Raw genomic sequence first — 24,313 nt, forward strand, 5'->3', positions numbered from 1 at the left:
CATTCTAACACTCAGGATCTTGTGTCTCTGAAAGCCGAGTGAGGCTTTGTATGGAGCTCACAGCACACTGGGAGCAAAGTCCATACGCATGTGCGTAAGATGCCCTTGTTCACCGAACACTCCGTGTTCAGAGAGTTCCCCTGGCACCCTCGACCAGGATACTGTTTTAAAAGAACGCTCCTGCCCTTGGCTATTGCAGAAACACCGTTGAGACCATTACTGAGATCCACAGGTGCTCTTGGGCAATGATGGGATCTGGAAGGGATCTGACTTTCGTGGCTGTTGGGATTGGGGATGGTGTGTGGAACGGGTGTCAAACTGGTACAAGCATGCTTCGAGCCGGTTAAAACTGCGCCCCCATTTGATCAGCCGGGGTAGAAAGTTCTTCTGGGTCACAAGTAATGAGGTGAGAGAGAAATGAAACGCAGTGTCAAGCCCAGCCATGGAGAGTAGAGGGTGGAGATTCATGGTCCACCGCAGGGGGATGTCTCCAAGAACCATCAGACAGCAGGCTATGTATAAGGGAAGGAGAGAGGTATGGCAGGATCGAGCCAGCACAGGTGACTTTCAGGGACAGCTGGCAGGAGAGATGGGGGACGATGATCCTGCGTAGGCAGGAGACATGACTGGCCAGGGCTGCAGACCCCAGAGGAAGACTGTGTTTGCTAAGTGTCCCAGAAATATTATGCTGCCACAATGACATTGGGGAATGTACCATCACTTCGGGACCCTGGTTTTACCCTGTTTAAAGTCTCCACTGTATGGGGATGGGGCTGTTTGTCTCACCATCTCTAGTCTCTTGTAGTCAAGTGAGAAAGATATTCTGGAGTCAGGACATCAATGGTAGCATGGTATCCAACAAGATATGTGCTCCCTAGGGGCAGCCGGAAGTTAGCGAGGAAGGTGGATCACCTAACCCAGCAGACCCTATCTGCTTCCTACGTTGCTGAAAACAATGCAGTGAGGGCTTCCATTAGAGCCTCCTGTGCCCCTGCCAGGCAGCGGCCATCTAACCTTGTTAGGCATGCATGATGGTTAGTGTAAACTGTCAACCTGACAGGGTATAGAATCACCTGGGAGATGGGCTTCTGGGCATGCCTAAGGGGACTAAGCTGGTTAAACTAATTAAGACCCACCTTAATTGTGGGGAGGATCGTTTTTTTTCTTTGTCTCCTGGGATACATAAAAATGGAGCAAGGGAGTTAGGAGGGCTGTGTATTCACAGCCCTCTGCTGACTGCTATCCTGTCGCCTTGACTTTCCCGCCCTGATAGAATATGCTTTGAGCTCTGACCTGAGACACTTTCTCCTTAAGTTGGGAAATGGGAAAAGAAAGTAAGACCGTTGACAGGATCCAGAAGCGCTACAGAGCCATGGGGCTACTGAGAAGCAGGGACAGGATTAGCCTTTGGCCTTTCAGAGTCCAGTCAGTCTAGGTGGATCAGAGCGGCCGCTCATGACTGCTAGTCCCTCTTCTACTCATGGGCCGTTTTCCCCGCTGAGTCCTGCAGAACACCCGGTGCTCCAGAGCACCGGGACATTATCCCAGGTAGATGTGTGACTGCACCAAGGTCGAGTCATTTTAGAGTAGATGACAGGGGTCACGCAGTATGAGGACAAGCTGGAAAGCAGGTATCATGTCCCAAACCAGAAATGAGGCTGTGAAAGAAAGAGAAGGAAGCCCCCCCCCCCCCGTGGCATTTCTAAAGGAAATCTGAGGAAAACAGGATGAGCTTCCAATGTCTCCTTCTTTCACAAGTTTCTATATGGCAACCTGCTTCTTAAAGAGAACCCCTAGTGGGGTTCTGGGATCTGGTCCACTAACCTCACCTGAGATGTGGGGTGTCCATAGGCCCAGCAGAAGGGCTGGGAATGCTCTCTAGCCACACACAACAGGTAGTAGCCAGGAAACGTTAGTCTGACAGGCTCCCTTGCAGAAACTAGCATTCATACCTCAACGTCTTGTCCGAATGGTGCCTTCATTTTATTTATTTCTAGTTTTCCTTTAACTCGGCTGGACTCAAACCCACAGTCATCCACTTGCCTCGAGGGATGGGATTACAGGCATAAGCCACCACACCTGGCTCCTCGTGTAGCTTTTAAGTATTCACTCACAGCGTAAGTGGCCTTAGCTGCGACAGGTCTGCTCGTGTAAGACACCCAGGAGAGCTTGTGCATTCCCACACCTCAAAGGACGCATCCTGTCACTAAGCGGCTGCGGGCCTGAGACGCTCTCTGTCCCGTCTGGGTCTCCACACCAAGGAAGAGCAAAGGTTCCAAGTTCCTGCGGTCTCCTGTGTTCTTAGATTCTGGACACCAGAGTAATAAAATCAAGAATCCCTCCCCGTATAATGTCCAGGCCCATGTCAATGCATCTCCACAAAGGGGTACCATCTTCCTGCTCATGGAAGCAGCGGTGAATAGCCCAGGCTAGGGAGGCTGAGCAAGGACAGTATCACGCCCAGTCTGAAGTTAGGCCAGCCTTGACCTCAAGCCATGGGTCTTCCCCAAGTTAACTGACCCGTCCTTCCACACATGTTCTCTCTGAAGCAACCTCTGCTGAGCCCGCGCCCATCGCTCAGAAAGACAGAGCTTCAGACCACAGGGAGACGTGGAGGGCTACTAGAGCGGTTGTCATGGGATCCTCATATTCCTACGCACAAGAAAGTCTCTGTCTACTTCCACCAAGGGACTGAGGGGCTTTGCTAAGAAGTTTATGATGTGGACAGGCAGCAAAAGCCCAAGCTGAATCCTATCAAGCACTCCACTGAGCATCCGGGAAGTGGAGGAGTCGCCATGGTCTACAGGAATGCAAACACCTTTGGGGAAGATGGAGGCTCTCAGTGAAAGACGGGGAAGGGGACAGGATGAGACAGAGGACGTTGGCGGAGTGTGGAAAAGGAGTGGTGTGTGAGCGAGGAAGCCAGCCTGGAAAGGGGGGACGGTCACATGACACAGCACAGGAAAATGGCTGGTGACCATTAATCAGTTGTGTCAACCGTATCTAACATCCACCCACCAAGGAAAGCGCCTCACATTGAGGAAAGGTGAAAGAACTTATTGTTCAAACTGGCCCTGCCGCAAAGGCTTACCCCCCAAAGGGGCCACCACAGCTCAGGACTCCTAAGGATTTACAGCACCAGAGAGCGAGTCTCCTACACAGCAGAGCCAATGCCGCATGTGGAGCAACACCATGACGCCATCAGCTCTCTTAGAAAGAGAGCAGTCGGTGAAAGCAGCACCATCCTCAGCCCTTAAGCCTGGCCTCTGGCTCTTGGGACAGCTTCCAAGAGCTCATCACACTGAGCAGACAGAACCTGGTGTCATCTGCAACTCGGTCCTCTGTGAAGCATAGCCCCAGTTTATGGATGGAGGAAAGTAAATACAAAGACTACAGGCCCCCAGCACAGAGGTGGTAAAGAACCAGATCCGGGCCAGCCTAGAATTCAAAGCCACCATCACCCCACATTCCTACATGTCTCTCTTCTCGGTCGCTCTATTCACACGTCAAAAGTGCTCATGAGTGGGGGCTGATGGGCTTACTGCCCTACCGGAGAGAGAGACATGTGGACAGAGACAGAGAGACAGAGAGAGAGAGAGAGAGAGAGAGAGAGAGAGAGAGAGAAGAAAACAACTAGCCTGTATTCATTATTCAAAATGAGTCCAGGGGAACCTTCAACAGGAAATTGGGACTCTGAAGGCTGTAAACACGAGATCCACTGAAGGCAATGCATGTGTGCACTTCTGAGAGATGTTGAAACCAGCATTATACCTCCCGAGGGCACCGGAGCAGTGGCCCATCCCATCCCTGTCATTGACTGTGAGGCTAGCGGTGGCTGGTGATCATTGACATTTCCCTGAAAGACTGATATCCGCTCAATTCCCACCATGCCCTCTCCGTGTACCAGGGCCACCCTTGCAGAATCACAGGGTCTGGAGATGGACGGGTGGATGGTAGGGAAGGCTGTGGGGCATTGTTTCAGCCAGGAAGGATGGGTCTGCTTATTTAGACAACGATGGGGAAAGGGAAGCCAGCATTTCTGGGCCACTATTCGAGCAGGATTCAGCCCACATCCTACCCAGATTCAACCAGTGTGACCCAATTCACCAAGAGGCATCAGAAGGGTTGGTGCAGACAGGGGTGAGGAACATGAGGGGAGGGGCAGAAAAAAAGATTGGCCACCGGTTGGAAATAGCCATTTTATCTCTTGGAAATGGATGCTCTGGTTTGAATAAAAATCTAAGAAAAACACAACAAAGGCCCTGCATGGGCCTTCACTGACACAGCCAGGAAGCCCATGTTTGAAGGAGTGGACAGGGGCAGCTGTAATAGCCTCCCACTACAGTCACCCTTGATGACCGCATACTTTGGATCATGAGTGGGAGACTCCCTGTGAGCGAGCCTTTGACTGGGTGTCCCCTTCGGAGCTCTATGCAATGTTTCTTTGCCTACCAGACACAAGAGTTGAATCGAATAACTGGCATGCACTGTATTCTACAACATATTGGATATCTGTCCAGTAGGAAAGGATCTAAAGCATTGAGAACGTATAGGGAGTGGCAGTGTGTTTCCTAACATTGCTAGGAAAGGGTCAGTCACACAAGTGAATTATCCCATAGCAGGGACACTCTCGTTTGGTGTAGAGAGCCTCCCTAAAAGCTCACATGTGCTTGTTCCTGGCACCTTGGTCACGGAATAAACACTTGTTCCTGTGAAGTACTCATCCCACATGGAGAGTTGACTCAGCGAACGTTAAGTATGAGTTCTTCGTGTCAGTCCTGGGGTCACTAAGCCTGTGTGACTCCCCTTCCAAATGGTTGCTCCCCATTTGCTGTGGACATTGAGACAAGAGGCAACCCTGGATCTAGTGGAATTCTCCAGAAACTGAGTCAGTAGACACAAAGATAATCCAATAAACCATCCCAGAGCTGGAAGCACAGGCTTCACCTCCCCAGGGTCAGCGTTCCTTGCCCTTGTCTTTTTAATCTCCGATTAAAAAGGTCTGGTCTGACGTGTTCACTTTTTGTGACGCTGGGGGTTGAACTCAGCTAAGCACATGTTCTACCACTGAGCGACCTCTCAGCCTTTGGGTCTGTGTTTTCGGCCTGTACGTGGTGTTACCACTCCAAACTCACTTCCCACACACAGTTACATCTCTCCAGTTCTTTCTCGTCTGTTCCTTACTCTACGAAGTGCACTTTTCTTTGGCTTATCCTAAAAGCACCTTCTCCAAGAATCTATCTTTTTTCTTGACAAGGATTTGGTAAGCCTAGCCTGCAAGAGCCCAAAGAAGCCATAAAAATCCATCCCTTGCCAGATCCTGACTGAGGGCAACTTTATTTAGCACCGATGCCACGCAGATCCCGAGCCTCTGACCATGGGCGAGGGAGACTTGAGAGAGAGTATATTACCTTGTACCTGTCCTCTTGCTTGGCCAGAGGGTTCCAGCAGCAGATTCTATGCCTCTGAAGCACCCAGGACCAAATCCACGAGGACACAAGTTTAAGAAGTTTAATGGGTTCTTCCTGCCAGGTTTCCAAGCCCTCTATGCATCGTCACGTGAACAGTGAGCCTTTAGACCAAACGGCTTGTCTTGAACAGAATTTCTCAAACTTATCCAGCCAGGAACCCAAGCTCCTTCTGTAAAAACCCACCTCACTGAGTAGCTGCCTCCCTTCTCCGCTCTAAATTGTAAGAGTCACGTGACCTTTGGCAAACCATCTCTCCTCTCAGTCTCTACCTTTTCCAGATAAAGGGGTAGAGGTCTAGATCAGAAACAGTCAAGAGTCTTAGCCGTGCCTCCTATACCAACTTGAATTTGGGGGAATCGCAGCCCATGATGCCCTGTGTATGCCCTGCTCCCCCGCCCCCGGAGGTCATTTCCATCTGGATGCTGAATTCCCCCCAAACTTTCCTGAGGAAACGTTGCTCAGAATTGCACCCAGTGATGCTTGCAAATCAAGAAGGGGCTTGTCTGAGAGCAGGTTCCCAAACCCCAGGTCTCACTGGACTGACCGGGTGGAGCCCAGTATCTTTTTCCACCATTGCCTCAGTGGGAAACTGACATTTGAATGCCCAGGACTTAAAGTAATTTGTCTCCTGAGACGACCAGACCCGTCAGCATTCATTACCATGAAACCTCCAGAAATCTGTTTCCCCTGAGCTTCCTCCTCATCCAGGTCACCTCCCTCCGGCCACTGTGAAGGAACAGGCTAGACAAGAGATATATGCAAAGGATCTGATGTGGCACCGGTACCCAAACCACCTGGGTCCTTCATCCCATCTGTAGGGTGCAGCCACTCTTCTACCCAAATCCCGCCCAGCACGCTGGAGGGTTTTGCAGCTGGAAGCTGGAAAACTCCTACTAGGAGCCTCCATTCAGTGAGCTGTGGGCAGAAAGAAGAACGGGGTGGCGTAAAGCCGACATACTATGCTCCTCCAAGAGTTTTGGGTCCAGGCTCCTACAGTGTACCCTATGTAGAGAGAGCATGTTCCCAGTAAGAAGACCTCTCCTGAACACGCAGCTCCTATATAGGGAATGGCCCACTGTGTTCACTACCGCTACCCACATGGTACACATGAAACATGTAATAATGATCTCTTAGGGGGATGGATGAGTGTATGGATAAATAGATCAGTGGATGGATGGGTAGGTGGATGGATGGATGGGTGGATGGATGGATGGGTGGATGGATGGATGGGTGGATGGATGGATGGATGGGTGGGTGGGTGGTGGGTGTATGGATGTGTGGGTGGATGGATGGGTGGATGGGTGGGTGGGTGGATGGATGGATGGATGGACGGATGGGTGGATGGGTGGGTGGATGGATGGGTGGTGGGTGTATGGATGTGTGTGTGGATGGATGGGTGGATGGGTGGATGGGTGGATGGATGGATGGGTGGATGGATGGGTGGATGGATGGGTGGATGGATGGGTGGATGGATGGGTGGATGGATGGGTGGTGGGTGTATGGATGGATGGGTGGATGGATGGGTGGTGGGTGTATGGATGTGTGGGTGGATGGATGGGTGGATGGGTGGATGGATGGATGGGTGGTTGGATGGGTGGATGGATGGGTGGATGGATGGGTGGATGGATGGGTGGTGGGTGTATGGATGGATGGGTGGATGGATGGGTGGTGGGTGTATGGATGTGTGGGTGGATGGATGGGTGGATGGGTGGATGGATGGATGGGTGGATGGATGGGTGGATGGATGGGTGGATGGATGGGTGGATGGATGGGTGGATGGATGGGTGGATGGATGGGTGGATGGATGGGTGGATGGATGGGTGGTGGGTGTATGGATGTGTGGGTGGATGGATGGGTGGATGGATGGGTGGGTGGATGGGTGGATGGATGGATGAATGGATGGGTGGATGGATGGGTGGATGGGTGGATGGATGGGTGGATGGATGGGTGGATGGATGGGTGGATGGATGGGTGGATGGGTGGATGGATGGATGGGTGGATGGGTGGATGGATGGGTGGATGGATGGATGGGTAGATGGATGGGTGGATGGATGGGTGGATGGGGGGTGGGTGTATGGATGTGTGGGTGGATGGATGGGTGGATGGATGGATGGGTGGGTGGGTGGATGGATAAGAGGTTAAGACATAATACAAGGTCAGGCATGGTGCCACATGCCTTTAATCCCAGCATGTGGAAGACAGAAGCAGGGGGATATCTGTGAGTACAAGCAAGTTCCAGGCTGGGCAGGGCTACATAGTCAGGCCCTGTCTCAAAAGAACAAAAAGAACAAACACCTAAAGCAGTCTAGAAAGAAAATTAGATTCAAGTTCCAGCCCCAGTGCTTATTGCTCTGAAGAGAAAACTATCATTAATCTCTCTGAGTGTGTTTCTTACCAAAATAATGACTATTAGAACCGCCCCCAACTCCATCACAGAGAGACAGCATCTCAAGTGGAAAGGCCGTGTACACAACAGTGCCTGGTAAACTACTAGACTGTATGTAGGTCAGAGGCAAGGTGGTGGTAACGTTCTGGTAAGAGGAGCTGGAGTGCCAGCATTGATAGCATATGCACAGAGAAGGCTCCGTCCAGCACAGGAACCAGGAGGAAAAACTGCGGAAGAGTGGGTACCCGACCACAATCGATCACTCTCGAGAACAGCCTGTCTAAATGGATGGGCTGCGTGCGCACTTGCTGCCGAGGCCTCACGAGGCTGTGAGTCGGCCCCAGTACCCCCTTTTAGCAAAGTAACTGAGGAAGAGATTCAGATGCTCTGGAAGCAGACAAAGGGCTCATGAAACCAGTGCCCCGGGACCCTGCAGCTGCCACCATGAGGCGGTGAAGCCCTCCATTTTCTGGAGATGATAATGCCCTTTTCTTGGCATAGATTAATAAAAGCAACCCCTCCTGCCTTAGACACCTCACCAGGCTCCACTGAAACACTTATTGCTTGCAGAGGGAAAACATCACTTTTCCAGGAAGAAGAACACTGATTTATTAATTAATTACCTCCAGGGGGGTCCTGCCTAGCTGCAGGTGGAGAGCAAGAGGGAGGCATGGAGAAGCTGTGGGAGGAGGTGGGGCGCTTGGCTCACACTCCAGGGGTGAGAGCTGACACCTCCAGATCAGGCCTGTGGCCTGTGCTGAGATTTTTCTCTCTCTGGATGCGTTTAAAAGCAAGCCTTGTTCCTGCCACCATGCCCCTCGGCAGCAGGAAGGAGCAGAAGTGGGGGGCCCTGGGGTGTGGGGAGGCTGCCTAGGTCCACAAAAATCTTCCAGTCTCAAAAGTGATGTCCTCAGTTAAACATCACCTTCTTCAGTGTGTACGCATAACCCCCCCCACACACACACACACAGTGAGCATGCATACACATACATACAGAATCTAGAATCTACCTGGTGCTCAGAGCCCTTCAGACAAGAGAACGTATTGTCAGTATTTACAGCCACTTGTGATAACGAGCGTTCCCATCTGTTCCCCAAGGGGACTGTCAAAGTGACTCACATCACCGTGCTCTTGGATTGGGGCCTAGAGAGCAACCTTATCATTCGGAGTGAGACTGGCCTTCCTCTGGCCCCTGACATCATACATCCTCTTTGGGACAGCATCTTCCCCAGTCCGCAGGATAATATTGGCAGCAACGTGGTGAACAGGGCCCTTGAGGACACACGCCAGTGTTGGTTGGGCCATCTTCCAATCGATATATTAGAGAGGTTTGCCAACTGAAAATCTGAGGGGTCCCTGGAGACCACTTCAGAAACCTCTGGGGGAGGAGGGAAAAGCCGCCATTTATAGATGCACTGCCTGCTCAGTGCACCAAGGTATCCAGCAAGGAGCTGGAGGGAATGAAGTCCTGATTAGGGCTGCCTCTGTGAGAGAAAAGGGCATTTCCTAATTGGGGCAAAGGGTAGGGATGGGCCAGAAACAGCCAATGGAAAAGGGACCGAAGAAAGCCTCTTCTAGATGTTCCTCTCCTGATGCCTCAGAAGACCTAAGTAAGTGGGTTCGCTCATGGCAGGGGTTGCGTTGTGTCTACACGGTTGAAACTGAAGGACGTATCCATGAGAACATTCCAAAAAAGAAGCAAAAGGCTTAGAAGAACACAGAGAGCAGGAGCCAGTCAGTTCTGGGTAGGAATTCCAGAACTGTAACAAGAGGAATCACACAAACTCAGACTCAAACTCACACACAGCCAGCAGGTCCTCAGGAAGACCTGAGATCTCTAAGACACACCCCCGGGGGAAATTGTAAGTATCTCATATGAAGATGGTCTCTGGTTCGTCATGAGGTGACCTCAGTATTTTACTGACCAGAGTGGGACTCCAGACGAGGAATGTGTAGAAAGGACCATGGATCCTTTCAAAGTCGTGCTAGCAAAGGGTCCACCAGACTGGCCAAGAGCCAACCCACAAACAGCAGTTCACTTACTTGCTACTGAGTTGAACCAGAGCACACAGGGAAGTGCCGTCGGTGGAGAACGGGTCTGGCTTCGGCCATTTGCATCCAGTGACACTGGAGAATAGATTCATCGTCCTCTTGGATATTGTTAACCATTTCATACATAATGTCACGTGGTATTCTAACATTCTCTTCCCCAGTGTGCATGTATTCATATGCATCCTTTTTTTTTTTTTAACTATCTTACTTTCAACCAAGAGAATTACTGAGCTGGCTCCTTTATTTACTAATTAATAAACTCTGACCCATTTATAAGATTAATTACATAGTAATTAGACTTCTTTGCATTCAGTGCTAGTTAAGCCTGACCCTCTGGCTTCAGACCCTAACGCCCACTGCCTCTCCTGGCTGGCTGAAGTTTAAATCATCTTCTTTGCAGACATCGTTCTCTGGCCCTGGACCCAGCATCCTTCAGGCCTGATCTTAGCCCAGCCCAGCTAAAGGGAAAGAAGTAGCAGGTGGGCTCTGTCTCTGACTACAGCTGGTCAAGCTGGCTGGTGTGTATGTGCGGTTCCAGGTACAGGGCCGGGTTATCTCAGGATCTCAGGCTTCCCCTGCTGTGTCTTCTCTTCACCAAGAAGGCAACCTCACCCACCCCGGGCCCAGCATGAACGCTTCGCCACCTCTCTTTCCCTGCAGGCAGAGGAAATCACACTAGCATACCCTCATGAGCCCATTCCCTATGTCTCCTGGCTACTGACCTGAACATAGCCAGTTTACACAGGTCTCCCTCTCTCAGGAGGAGGGGAGATAAGAGGGCTACACGCACCCGGGGCCTAAGATGCCCAAGGGCCAGAACTTGCCATATTGAAGCCCTTGTAGCCTGTCATTTAAAAACTAAGTCCCCGAAGCCAGCCCCTCGGCAGGACGCCCAGACTGACAATCAGAGGAGATTCTGTTCCAGTCACACAGCTGGTGCTCACCCTGATGAGACCAAGGAGCACCTGCTCTCCACGCCAAGGGGGAGGGACTCTGCCGGTACCTGGGCTGAACTAGAGCCACAGAGCGTCTCTGTACCTGCTCCAGGTGGCACCTGATGGAGAATTGTTCCTGCAGAAGGACCCTGACAGAGGCCTCACAGTGAGCACCGGGCTGGTGCCCCTGGTGGTCTAGGCTGGGGCAGATCTGTGATCTGTGGTGATCTGTGGGTTGGATGTGAGCTCTGTAGTTGCAGAGACAGGGCAGGAAGGGGGACAAGGGAAAGAAATAGAAAATGGTCTTTGTCACTGTTCTCTGGGATTGATCTAGAATTGTTCTTGTAGCTTCAATAAGAAGACCCCAACTCCTCAGAGACTGTGGAGGGGACAGAAAGTCAAGGGGGGAACCAAGTATGAGCCTCAAATCACATGTTTGCCTTCCCCTTCCACCCTGGTGGGAAGAGCAACGCCACCTTAACTCTGTGCTCTTCGCCCAGCCCAGCGGGGCTGAGACAACGTTGTCCTTCCGCAGCTGAGAAGGTGAGGCCCAGTGGAGGGTACACCCAAGGGCTTTGCCTCTGTCCCCCGCCAGTCTGAGGTCAAAAAGCATGAATTTCTGCCAGGGAAGCTGAAGACATTTTGTACATCGAATTTTTGAGAGAGAAGCACACAAGGCAGCCTTCGCCCTCCATAGTCTTTGTTGGCCTCTCTCCTTCCGCCTCCACCAGGGGTAAGTTCTGGGGTTTCTAAAGACCAGGAGGAAAGGCAGGGGACCTGTGCGGGACCCTCGCTCCCTGCCATCTCTCTACTCTTGGCAGGTGCTATTCAAATATCCAGCCCTGGACACGTGGCCTACAGGTAAGGCTCCAGGATCTTACATACTGGATGTTGGGGAAGACAGAAGTCACAGCTCCCATTCACAGGGGCACTCCAGCATGGTGTCTCCCTGAGAAGGGAAGTGGACAAGAACAGAATCCTAGACCCAGAGGAAGGACTCAGGTCCTTGGACAAAGTTCATGGAGGTGAAGTTCTGAGGACAGTTCCTGATCCGGCTCCCACACCATGCATGCATCATCTGCCCTCACTCTGGCCATCAATGGGCTCTGAGGAATGGGCGAGAGTCTGGTTATCACATTCACTTCTCAATGAAACCTTAAGCAAGCTTCATTGGACCTCCTTCAGAACAAAGGAGGGCCCTGCACACACTGCCCACACCCAGGGAAGACAAAGACTGTGTCAATCAGTCTGAGCACTGTCCCCTCAAGACCACCTCAGGTCCAGCCAGGATGGGACAGAATGGCCACGGTAAAAAAGAAAGGTAGGGCTACTGTGTGCAGAGACCTTTCAACCCCAGACTCCCTCTTTCCATCAGAGGAAACTGAGGCAGGGGGAAGGCTATACTAGGGAAGTGTAAGCTCAAGGGTCTCCCTCTTTGCACTCTGGGTAAACAGTTTCTAAAGGCCCCAGAGAAGGAGGATGGCTCCTCCCCAGCTCAGTGAGGCTGGTGGTCTGGAGGGACTTGAAGGCAGAGAAGGACTTGGCTGGTGGCTTACATTCTAGATCTGCACAGTTCTACCTAAGATGGGGAAGCACTAGAGGTGTCAGGACCAGCCCTGTGGGCCAAGGCAGAGGCATGCAGCATGGAGACCTCCTGCAGAAGAGGTTAGTGACAGGAACATATACAGGGTACCCTCCGTGTGTCTCGCAAAGGGACCCTGAACAGATCCTTGGCTTCAGACACTTCAAAGGCTCAGAAACCATAAGTCCCTGTAGATTGGGGAAGCTCATTAGCTCCTCAAGGGAGTAGCAAACCACCTCTGCTGAGAATCCTGTGGAGTTTCAGAAAGAGAGAGAGGGTCCCAGACAGAGCTGAGGACCGTGCTGCTGGCCAAAATACGGTGGGACTTTGGAAGCGCACTTCATCTTTCTAGGATGGTCTCCCCCATGTGCTGAAGGGTGAGGAGGAGCAGTGGATGTGAAGATACGGGGTTTCCTACAGCCTAAAAGAATATGGTTTCAAGCCCAGAACGTCATCCTACAGAACTGACCTGTTCTTTGAAATTTCAAGCTGAGTGTAAGAAGAAGGTCTGGGCCCCCCCAAACAGTATTTAAGAGGGTTGTCCTTGCCTGAGTCACTAGCTAGGACAGTGGTCTCCCAGCAGCTCTCTTATGATGGGCAAGAAATAAATAGCCTCACATGGACTGGGGACCATATCCAGCTGGCCCTCTAATGTCTCCTCCTCTCTCTGCCTGAGTCCCGGACACTTCATCGCCTTGACCTACAGTTGGTTTCAAATGCTTGTCCCTCTGAACCACAGGCTAGATGCTCCAACAGGAAAGACACTAAGCCTGACCACGAGGTCCCCAAGCCCTTCTGGCTGGTATGGGAAATTACAGGAAGCAGGGCAAAGCCTTCTCTTCCTAGGGTGTTGAGAGGAAGGGTAGAGAGCAGCGGTTCTCAACCTTCCTAATGCTGCGACCCTTTAATACAGTCTCTCATATTGTACTGACCCCAACCATAAAATTATTTTCATTGCTACTTCATAACAACAATTTTCCTGCTGTTACAAATTGTAAAGTTTTCCAAGAGTCTTTGGCGACACCCATGAAATGGCCGTTCAACCTCCAAAGAGCGTCGTGACCCACAGGTTGAGAACCATCGGTCTCTCTGTGGTTTGCCAGCCTTAGAAATCTTAGAGCCTGGCTGTTAGCCCTGCACTGACCTGCTCTGCGAAAGTGACTTTTATTGGCCCGATGTAATTGTCTTCTCCAAGGCTCATAGCCACCATCTGCTGACTTAGGTCTAGTCCTGGAAGCTTCTAGTCTCAGTACAATCCAATCTAGACCTAGAGTGTTTTCAGCCTCTGAGACTTGCCGCTGAGTAAGCTCCCCCTTTCCTGTTCTTCCTGATCCCCCGCTGGCTGATCCATTCAGCTGTCCTGGCTCAGACTCCTCTCTCAGCTGACTGATTCAATCTGGCTTCTCTCTTGGCCTCTGAATTGCTCTGCCTGGCCTCAAACTAACTCTAGCCATCTTTTCTAATCTTCCGGCTCCTACCATTCCCTTGGTCATTTTGTCTTCACCTGTGTCTAGCCTGTTCTCTCTTCCGTCTGTCTCTGCACAACTGTCCCGATAAACGGTTTCCTTCTTCCTCCCTGTGCTGCTCTACTCACCCTCTCAATGCTACTCCCTGCTCTCCACAGACTCCACTGTGCTCTCTCCTCCTGTACCTGTCTCTCCCTTAAGTAGCCTCCGTTTCCTCTCCCTTCTCGTGAGAGTTGGGCATGTCCTATTCTGTCAAATCTTTCTCTCATTCGTCACTTTGTCTGCCACTCAATTAGACCTCACTTTCAAACGTGGGTGCTTCCTTCTACAAACTTTACCTTCATTGTTTGGGATTAAAGGTGTGTACAAGAGTTTGTATGCAAGCCAGTGAGGTTAAAGGTGTGTGCTGAGGGCTGTCACACCCTAACTAGAAACCGGTTCAAATATCCTCTAACACCCAGCCACCCTGTTATATTATATACCTCACTTTTCTCATCTTTATTTTGCTTCGAACACCAAGTCCACCAATTTGTGTCCTGATACAAACCGAGGAATGGAGGGAAGGGGGTCTCTGGGGACATGAAAGAAATCTGGTAGGAGGTGGAAGAAGAGTTAGCTCAGATGTGAACCCCAAGGCTTTCTTTCATGGGCGTCATCTCAACCACAACAACAACTCAGTGAGTTGTCAGCACATCCACTTCATCTACCTTTCTCACTCCACACCTCCTCCCCCACAGCCTAACAGCACCCGTAGCAACCCTCCTGCCACCAAAGCCATCTCTGGCGCTTGCTCATGGCAAGCCCCACCCATGTGGACCAACATCTGTCGCTGTCTAAATGTATCGTGCATTTATTGGTTCCTACCACTTCCTGTGTCTGAAAGGTTCTCAGACTTTGCTTAGTGAACCCCTATTTATCCCACAATGACCCAAATGGCAACTCTAGGAAAAGTCTATCCTCCATGCCTCTGCCCTTGAGCAAAACTAGTTACTCACTTCTCTGACCTCCCAGACCTTGTCTACAAATGTATCTTTTTCTCAGACGTCACCTCTCTCCAGTCCTGCTTCCGGTTAGTACCCACCTGCCCCCACTCTCACCCGGCAAACTCTATAGTCTGTCTACTATCTCTCTTCTGGCAAAGGTCTCCAGCTGGTGGAGACAAACTGCAACTGTGTAGATAATGTCTTTTGTTTGTCCTGCCTCAGCCGCCTCACTGAAACCACACCTTTATTGTCTCCAGCACAAAGCCTGAGGCATAATGTGTTCCTTGACACACCCAGCAATCCAGTGGAGCACATGTTAATACTGTCTCCACTTTCTCGTCTTAGTTTCATGAAACATTCTATTCTGTCCCGTAAAGAGTACATATTGACAGTTCCAGGTTGGATGGTTAGTGTGTTCAGTTTTTCACTTTAGTTTTTTTGAAAGAGGGTCTTGCTTTGATTCCCTGCCTAGATACCCACGGTGCTAGAGCGCTGGACTCACAGGGGCACATGTCTGTCTGTGTGTCTGTGTCTGTCTGTATATATGTATGTGCCTAGCTTTGACATTATAAGTTTACGTGTGACATATCTTCTCCCTTCTTAAGTTCTGGCATGTTCACGACTAGAAAAAAAAATCCATGGTCAGGCTGTGTGCTGCCTTGGGGTTCAGACAAAACAGCACACAGAACTTTCCGCATCGCAGAGCAATGATCACTGCCTTCTCCCAGTGTCCAGAGGCTCCCGAGGGGTACGGCTGGTTTCTACTTAGACTCTCTCATGTGCTGTGCCTGTAAGTGACCCTTAGCTGGTGCTTGCTGAATGAACTTCAGCTGAACTGAACTGAGGCCTCCAAAGACATTCCTATCCAAGTCATGAGGGCACGGTCTAGCATCATCCGGCAAATGGCTGCCTGAGCAGTCCAGTGCATGCGTGGGCTCTATGGTCCCACCGGGGTCCTCAAAAAACAAACAAACAAACGAGAAAAGCTTAGGATCTGGGGTGTTCCCCAAGAGATCAGGAGTTGGATGAAGACCGGTCTCCAGGGCAGCTGTGTGCAGGGGCAGGAGAACAGGGAAGTGACTAGACAACCAGAACGCTGACTTGCCCCTCCGTCTACATGTGTCTGTCTCTGCCTATGTGCATATGTGTGTATGTATGTATGTATGTGTGTGTATGTGTGCGCGTATGTATGTATGTGTGTATTATGTCTCTGTGTATCTCTCTCTGTCTATATGTATGTATGTCTCTGTGTGTCTGTCTCTGCCTATGTGCGTATGTGTGTATGTATGTATGTATGTGTGTATTATGTCTCTGTATATCTCTCTCTCTGTCTATATGTATGTATGTCTCTGTGTGTCTGTCTCTGTCTTCCTGTCTGTCTGTATATATATGTATGTCTCTGTGTGCCTGTCTCTGTCTGTCTGCTTGTCTATATGTATGTGTGTATGTATGTATGTATGTCTCTGTATATATGTATATCTTTCTGTGTATCTGTCTCTGTCACTCTCTGTCTCTATATGTATATAGTATATATGTATGTATGTCTCTGTGTGTATGTCTCTGTATGTATGTCTCTCTGTGTGTCTACGTCTGTCTGTATTATGTATGTCTCTCTGTGTCTGTCTCTGTCTATATGTCTCTCTGTGTGTCTATGTCCGTCTGTCTGTATTATGTATGTCTCTGTGTCTGTCTCTGTCTGTATGTATATCTCTGTGTGTCTGTCTGTGTGTATGTCTCTCTGTGTCTGTCTGTCTATCTGTATGTATGTATGTGTGTGTCTGTCTCTGTGTATGTATGTCTCTCTGTGTCTGTATATATGTATCTGTCTGTCTCTGTCTGTACGTATATGTGTGTGTCTGTCTCTGTATGTCTGTCCGTCTGCATATATGTGTGTACATATGTGTCTCTCTGTCTCTCTGTCCCTGCCCCTCTCCCCCTCCTCCTAGCCATCGTGAACTGAGCAGTGTCCTTTACCACACCCTTCCCACCACGTTATTCTATCTCACCCAGTTCATGAAGCAACTGGCTCAACCACAGAGTGAAACTGTGAGTCCGAGCAAACCTTTCCTACTTTAAGCTAACTGCTCTCGGCGGATATCGATGGCATCACAGCAACAGGGGGCTGCCCTTTCTGGCTCCGCTATGCCCACGGTCGTCATTGTCACTGGGCAGGTGCAAAGTTCTGTCTGGGTCTGTCTGGGTTGCCCTGGGCTCCCCCCATATTGTCTGTAGAGTAAGCATGCTGGCCCACAGATAAGGTGCCCGGCTCGTGTGGGTTCCATGTCAGCAGCTAGTTTAGAGAGAACTGAATTGACAGGTAACCACTCTGCCACTAGGCTGGTAAAAGTCAGGAACAAAGGGGCACATGGGGGTGCCTGCTGGTCCTCAGACGCAGGTAGGAAACACTCTGGTAGCCAAGCTCTTTGTAGCTAACTTTGATTGGCCCTTGCTTTGTTCTGAACAACGTGAGTTCACCAATCCCCAAAATGTTATCAGCCCATTTTGCAGATGAGCAAGTGGAAACAGAAGAAAATGGAGTAAGTACCCCAAAATGACAGATTGTTGTCAAGGGCAAGGGTTAAACCTGTCCTGCTGCGTCCTGAGCACAGGGCTGGAGCTGCCATCAATAGGCAGCTGTTTGGGGTGAGCAGTCTGTGGCTGCTGGGATGAATTTAGGTCTCGGTAGATCTTCAGCCTTACGTGCTATCCTATAATACAGCTCCTATCTTGCCCTTCATGGGGTCTGAAATCCCATATGCAACCTGGAACTTCACAAGAAACTCCTGGATCCAAAAGTTGTCTGGTGAACACAGAACGCTCACCAGTGCAGTTGAAGCCAGTCACGACGCTCGTGAGCCACCGGAAAGGACCGGAAGGGCATTTCCGACGAGCGATGGCGGGAGCCGGAAAGGATGGTGTCCGGGAAGCCTTGAAGGAATGGGAGGCTCCAAGGCTTGAGGGAGCTCGGGGACACTGAGGTACTGTGGGAGGAGTGGCAGAGCCCGAGAAAGCCAGCCTGGACAAGATACATATGAAAGATCTCCAAGTCCTCTAAGCAATGGACACTGAAGTTCTCTCAGTTGAGTTAAAATGGTCTGGGATCTGCTGGGCCCTGAGACTGGACAAGGACAAGGGGGAAATGCTCAGAGCTGAAGGGAAGCATGGCAACTGAGGTTTCTCCTCAGTGCCCACCACTGGGCTTCATAACCCGAGGTCAACCCAAATAGCCTGCCTCCCTTTCTCCAGGCCATGTGGACTATTAAATGCAGAAACCCACCAGGTGTCTCCAGAGATTGTGATGTGGGGTTCTCTCACACCATAATTCGACAAAGACACTCTGCTGTTGTACTCCTTGTTTTGGAAAGAAAAGACATCAAGCCACCTGCTGTGACACAGATGCACCTTGAAGCCATTATCTTGAAAGAAATGAGGCAGACACGCATTAGACTCTTATATGGGTCTACATCTATGAGGGGCCCGGAGTGGATGAATCCAGGGACAAAACGTGGAATAAAGTTTGCTGCGAGGGAGGGGTAATTAAAACATTATATATATATATGGAGATGGATGGCAGGGAGCGTTGTACAACCCGTGTGAATGTACTTAATGCCTCTAATTGTGGTGCTTAACATGGTTTTAAACGCCAGATATACATTCTATATGTCTTACCACAGTAAAAATATGGCCATCTCAATGAACTAAACGTCTTCTGGCCAGTGCCCAAGTCTTTTAGTGACCCCTGCAAGCTTCCAGTGGCCGGAGCTCTTATTTGTGAGATGGGCTGTCCTCGGTGGGGAGGGGACACAGGGGACAGAGTGACAAGAATGGCCCTCCCAGCTTGCGCTCCCGGGAAGAAAAGAACACCAGGAGTAATTAGAAACACGAGGGGCCTGAACTTACCATGGGAACTGCAGCACAGGGTGCCACAGCCCCTTTGTGGGAGCCTCCATCCATCTGCTTCTGGGAAAGCAGGCAGCTGTCAGGAGGGCTCGGGCACAGGCAGGGACTGGGAGCCCAGCAAGCCCCAGCTCTGCTCCCTCAGGCATCCAGTTACTCTGAGCCCAGCATGACTGTGTGTGCCGCAGTGAATAGCTCCTTCTATCCCCGTGGAGATTGTTGGAAGGCTGAGACTCCGGAAGAATCATGGAACCCACCCCTACCTCGGGTACTCAGCCATCATCCGGCTTCATGGTATCAGGGCTTGAGAGCACTGTGTCTTCTCTCTTGCCACATCACTCTCAGTGGGGTATCCATGGCCAGAGGCACCAGAGGAAAGGATGTTCACTCCCTGTATACACCCAACCCTCCCAGCCCTTCTGCCCCAGGACATGAGGGCGCTGGGGCTCAGAAGGGTGGAGAGAGCTCACTGTAGTCGACCTCACTAGCCTCACTTTCATCATGTGCCTGGAGGGCTGGTCACCCTTCTTGGGATTCTCTGAGCACAAGGGTGTGAATGGAACCTTAGCAAGCACTGTAGCCACACTAGGGCACGGGCAAGAAACGTGCTGCCAAGCTCAAGGGTCTGAGGTCCTGGGAGGCCTTGGAGGAGAACACAGACTTCCAGAGGCCTCATAATCAGGGCAAGAATCTCTTCTGCTCATGTTAGTGTGTGTGGTGGGGAAGACGAAAGAGCCCTGTGTCCTTTTGTCACTACTGACGCTTAGACCACTCTTTGCACATCCTACATTCACATATGAACACACATACATACATTTCTCTCTGTGTCTGGGTCTGTCTATGTCTGTCTGTCTGTCTCTCTCTGTGTGTGTGTGTGTGTCTCTCTCTGTGTCTCTGTGTCTCTGTCTCTCTGTCTCTCTCTCTCTATGTGTCTCTCTATCTGTCTGTCTCTCTTTCTCTCTCTCTCTCTCTCTCTCTCTCTCTCTCTCTCTTTGTGTGTGTGTTTGTATGAACATGCATGCATGTCTCTGTGTGTCTCTATATATCTTTCCCAATCTCTCTATGTCTCTCTTTGATTATCTCACATGTGCACACGTACACACACACACACACACACACACACACACACACACACACACTCACGCACAACTCCAAAATCCCAAGTGGAGGGTCTCCTCCATCACTGTAGTTAGGAGGTTGTGGGGAAAGAAGGAGGAAGTGGAGGGGTGACTCTCTCGCCTGTACCCTGGTGCTGTCTTTATGGAACAGCATTGCAGTATAAGGTCAGAATAAGGGAAAGAGGTTTGTGTCTCTCCAGATATACAAGGCTAAACAGCATGAAGGGGACAGCCTGGCTGGGGACAGTGGCGACACATGACAAGGGTGTCTGTCATGTCATATAGTACTGCTTTCAGGCTCCACTGTGACCACTATTTCTTTGGGTCCCCACGTGGAGCTCTGGGGGTGTGGTGGCAGGTTCGCACCAGCTGAGGAATGACAGCAGCCAGGCAAGAAGGCGCAGAATGAATGATTAAGGATGCAGTGAGTGGATTGTGGCTTTACACGGCTTAGCAGCCAAATACTGGGTGACTTCCATCAGTGCCCTCTGGGGAGACCCATGTGAAGGCCCAGGTGCCTCCAAGCTGGCACTGCTGAGGCGTGCCATATCATGACTACCGAAACAACCCCGGCCACCAGCACTGCCTCAAGTAGACTTCAGGTAGACAGCAGCAGTCCCTTTGTCTGCCCTAAGAGCACAAGAGTTTCTTTACGACCCTGTCCCACCCGGCCCATCCAAGGCTCAGTGTGCAGTTTCCAAAAATGAGCAACGGTCAGATAAGTTCTTGTGAGTCAGTTTAGAACACACAGCTGTTGAACAAGTAGATGAGTCCACAATGGGCGACCCATCCACCTCTGACACATGTTCCAACCATGCACCTCTGAAACACATGTTCCCACCATGCACCTCTGACACACATGTTCCTACACATCCATCACTGAAACACATGTTCCCACCATCCACCTCTGAAACACATGTTCTGACCATCCACCTCTGACACACATATTCCCACTATGCACCTCTGAAACACATGTTCCCACCATCCACCTCTGACACACATGTTCTGCCCATCCATCTCTGAAACACATGTTCCCACCATGCACCTCTGACACACATGTTCCTACACATCCATCACTGAAACACATGTTCCCACCATCCACCTCTGAAACACATGTTCTGACCATCCACCTCTGACACACATATTCCCACTATGCACCTCTGAAACACATGTTCCCACCATCCACCTCTGACACACATGTTCTGCCCATCCATCTCTGAAACACATGTTCCCACCCATCCACCTTTGACACACATGTTCTGCCCATCCATCTCTGAAACACATGTTCCCACCCATCCACCTCTGAAACACATGTTCCCACCATCCACCTCTGAAACACATGTTCCCACCATCCACCTCTGAAACACATGTTCCCACCCATCCACCTCTGACACACATGTTCTGCCCATCCATCTCTGAAACACATGTTCTGACCATCCATCTCTGAAACACATGTTCCCACCATGCACCTCTGAAACACATGTTCCCATCATGTACCTCTGAAACACATGTTCTGACCTCTGAAACACATGTTCCCACCCATCCACCTCTGAAACACATGTTCCGTCCATGCACCTCTGAAACACATGTTCCCACCATCCACCTCTGAAACACATGGTCCCACCCATCCACCTCTGACACACATGTTCCCACCATGCACCTCTGAACACATGTTCTGCAACCTTGCTAAAAGAATCCCACCCCCATCTGCCCCTTGCTGACTGTGACTCTGGCTCAATGATGACTTTCCCATCTGTACCACTGGGAACAAACCCCGTGTAAAGCCAGGGCATGGCTTTCAGATAAACAGCAATACTTCATGGAGGGGACCCCAAACCATGATTTCATCTCTCAGTTCCCACTTCCGTAAACTAGCTATGCTGCCTGATCAATACCAGGTGGGGCTATATGCCCATATCACCAAACCTACCATTTCTTTAAAAGCCTTTTGTTTGCACATCTTTGTAAAGTATCTAATTCCCTCCAACTTTTCCCTTACCCAGAAGGCATTTGCAGAGTTTTGCATGTGTAATTGAGGATCCTGCAAGGGCTTGTGACATCCCTCAGATTGTTTCATGGTCAGACCCCCACACAGACGCTCCACCCATCCACCCAGCTGTATTACCCTTCCCACTCACTGAGCTCTGTGCCCCTGTACCTTCCCTGCAACTGTCTCTCCTGATGGCTAGGAACTTCCTATATCCATGCCTGCCTTTGCTGGTCTCCCCACTCCCTCCCAAATATCTCCCCTTTCCTGTCCCAAATTCCTACTTGACCCCAGAACCTGCATTGACAATGCTCCATGAACGCCACCGTTCTCTAAGCCAGTGTGAACATGATTGTTTTGTCTATACCAATAGTCAGAGAGTAAACTTTCCCAGCCTCACCTCATCTCTTCAATCCGCCCCCCCACACACACTCACACACACCCACACTCCCACCACACACACCCGGTTCACAGAACTAGGGCTACATGAAAAGCCAGCCCGGACCATGGCCTCTGAACACGGATCTCCTTCACACAAACTCTGCCTCCACTCCTTATTAGCTGTCTTATCTTGGACAAGACAATGAGCCATTCCTCGGCCTTCTCTGTAACATTGTCTCCCTCCTTCTCCGTGGAGAATGTTATGAAGATGGATGTGAAGCACGCTGAGCAAGTCAAGGCTGGTCCATTATAGTCAGCCATGCTTTGTTATTGTTTATCATTTCAGTTTTTTCAAAAGAGAAGGAGGGAACCCAGGCTGGAGACAACGCTGGAAAGAGACATTTTGCTGGAGCAGGAACAGCAAGGCCTTTCCCAGTTCCTTCCTCTTGAGGGAAGTCTTACAATGGCAAGAGTCTTCCCTGTCCCCAAAGATACTGTCAAGCCGTTTCCCAATCCAGAATGTGAGCATAAGCTTGCCTGTGCTTGCGGATCACCAACAGCTGCCCCTGGGGCGGGAGCGGGGTGGGGGTGGGGTTACTCCGCCTGTTTGCAGCAGATGAGGCCTGAGAGTGACAGGAGGAGAGTGGACACAGGCTCCCCAGCATCTTGATGAGATGCAGGGTGGGTGGGAAGTTTGACTTTGTCCACTGGAAGCTGAAGTCCTTGGAGAAAAGCAGACCTGGTGACTAGAGAACCATCCCCATCTAAATGAAGATTGGTCGTCAGGCCAACGGTCTGGCTGGATTGTGGTCTGGTTGCTAGGGGAGGAGAATCCCACCCTGCACACCTAAAGCACCACATCAGCCGCCACCTTTTGAGGCACCTGCCACCTCCCTTAGCGCTCACAACACATGTTCAAACACTCCCAGGGACTTCCCCACCTCGGCCCACTTCACACACAAGTCTCTCCAGCTGCCGTCCTTTACACAAGCCCTTTTATGAGCTCATGTACATGTGCAAACACACACACACACACACACACACACGAGCACACACATGTATGCACGTATATACCAGGCTTCCACAAACCCCTCTTCTAGCCTAGCTTCCCCACTGTGTCTAATGTAAGCAGCCTCTGACTCAACCTAGCCCCTCAGGGATATCATCTTGTGTGACTCTCTAAGCAGCTCACAGGCTATCAGTAAACTGCATGCTGTCTCTACATGCAGTTTTAAAACATGTTTTCTCAGAACACACACAGAGAAGGAAACACCTGGACTCTTTAGTCCCAGAAGGCTTGGGTTTGAATCGGGGCATTTTGTTTCCATGCTGTCATCCCAGTCATTACTCAGACCTCACAGACAGCTGTGGTACACACACCGCTACCTGGATCCCTGAAACAGAACAAGACTCATCCCCTACGAAGTTGTCCTTAGAAAGCAGGAGGCATTGCCTTAGAACAAAGCTCATGTGGCTTCTCCTGTACTGCCAATGGGGACATGGGCAAAACTCACGACAGGTTTTGATGAAGGTGATAATGTGTACCCCTGGCTCATAAGGAGTCTGGGAGAACTTATAGGCATATTCGTTCTCCTGTGTCTGACCTGGGAAAGTCTGGGTTCCCATTCAGTTACCATAGGTATTTAGGGTGGGGGAAGGAAAGAAAGAAGGCAGAGATATGGGGTATGGTGGTTTCAATGAGAACGGCTGTCGATATGTTTGAGTCGTATGTTTGAGTATTTGGTCCCTCCTTAGTAGAACTGCTTGGGAAAGATTAGGAGGCGTGGCCTTATTGGAGAATGTGTGTCAATGGAGATTGACTTTGAAGTTTCAAAGATACCCATACCATTTCCAGTTTCTCAACCTTATGGTTGTCAACCAAGATGTGATCTCTCAGCTGCTCCATTGCTCCCCCATCACGAACTCTAACCCTCTGAAACCATAAGCAAAATTAAACACTTTCTTTTATAAGTTGCCTTGGCCCTGGTGTTTTATTAGAGCAATAGAAAAGTAACTAAGACATGGGCAAAGAGTTCAATGTTTTATCAAACATGT

General features: G+C 50.4%; 1 protein-coding gene and 1 long non-coding RNA gene across 2 annotated transcripts in view; one reads left to right on the plus strand and one right to left on the minus strand.

The window, feature by feature from the left end:
* The window catches only part of Ark2c (arkadia (RNF111) C-terminal like ring finger ubiquitin ligase 2C), a 111,323-nt gene that overhangs the window by 59,969 nt on the left and 27,041 nt on the right, over positions 1-24,313 (minus strand).
* Positions 10,310-13,061, plus strand: LOC147999884 (uncharacterized). Its single transcript, XR_015642663.1, has 4 exons — positions 10,310-11,010; positions 11,193-11,387; positions 11,471-11,577; positions 11,666-13,061. It is a non-coding gene; the product is annotated as an uncharacterized LOC147999884 (long non-coding RNA).

The sequence above is a fragment of the Rattus norvegicus genome, chromosome 18, assembly GCF_021556685.1.
Source record: "Rattus norvegicus strain SHRSP/BbbUtx chromosome 18, alternate assembly SHRSP_T2T, whole genome shotgun sequence".
NCBI classification, from domain to species: domain Eukaryota; kingdom Metazoa; phylum Chordata; class Mammalia; order Rodentia; family Muridae; genus Rattus; species Rattus norvegicus.